The sequence below is a fragment of the Schistocerca serialis genome, chromosome 10 (assembly GCF_023864345.2).
Source record: "Schistocerca serialis cubense isolate TAMUIC-IGC-003099 chromosome 10, iqSchSeri2.2, whole genome shotgun sequence".
Classification (NCBI taxonomy): domain Eukaryota; kingdom Metazoa; phylum Arthropoda; class Insecta; order Orthoptera; family Acrididae; genus Schistocerca; species Schistocerca serialis.
The window spans coordinates 145,510,913-145,512,154 of record NC_064647.1 but is presented as its reverse complement, the minus strand read 5'-3'; positions in this window follow the sequence as shown (position 1 = coordinate 145,512,154).

The window sequence follows — 1,242 nt, the reverse complement described above, 5'->3', positions numbered from 1 at the left end:
TGAAGTACACATATGCAAGATGAATAACGACAGTATAACTAAACAAATCTTCGACTTATTAAAAATTACAAATTCAAAACCACATGGTTGAGAGAAGCGGAAAGAGATGTGGAGAATGTAGGAGTCGACTTGCACACGATAATAAACAGAACACTTTTTAAAGAAGCAATGGAAAAGGTAAGTTCTCAGGACAGAAAAAATATCGAGAACTGGTAAAGACACAATATTAGAAGAAATTACATTCTCAAAGAGTTAACAGATTTGGGAGCAGAGGAAACTGTAGTTGAAAACATAGTAGAAGAAGAAGCGATGTAGATTCATCGTAGCCTCCAAAAAGATTAATCAAAATAAAAAAATCCAACAATGTAAAATACATTTTTCTTATATTTTTTCGTGTCGCCCGTTTTGTGGGTGATAGATTACGAGCCTTTCAAAGTTGCCGCCCTTGTAGCTGGTTTCCTAATCGATAAACCAGAGGTGTATGAATAAAGTACAGGAATGTCTTTGCTGATTGTTCCCAGATATTTTGTTAAAGTATTTCGTTTTATAGTTCTGTAAATAAACAGCCAAGATTTTTTAAGACCATTTATTTGCTACCAGTCGCCTTAAATACTTATACAAACCATGGATCTCGTAAGTGTCTTAGTAATTTGAATAATATTTTAAATAATTTGTTGAAATACTGTGTGCTTGTGGTACCGAGGCGCTAGAGACAATTGTTTTGTAGTAAAGTTGTGTTCTTTTCACACATTTTACGTATTGTCAAAGACCCGAATATGTGAAAACGGGACAAATTACTAATTCCGAGGAAGTCAGTTAATTTTTTCGAGCTCACGTAGGTAAAAAATCCGAGGAAATTAATAGAAAATTAGCCGTTACATCTGACTCAAGTACTCAGTGGCCTAAGCAGAACATATGTGCTACTTTTTGATCAGTTCTCATTGATTTTACCATAACAATTTCGGCTGGAATATCGAAGTGCAGTATTAGCTCCAGACACGAAAATGTGTGCGACCAACATTTTCAAGCAGATTCGATTTTTAATGTGGAGCGGAAATATTCCTCAGGACATTCGATGAACGAAGTTATTAATTTAATTAAATATTTGCTAGCGTTCTGGAGAGATCCTACCGCCAACAAAGCAGCAGAAAATGTTTTGTCCAGCCTAATAATAATAATTTTTAAATTTCCTGTGCGAGATGATTAAAGGCAGAAGACAGGAGCATGTTACGGAAGACTACG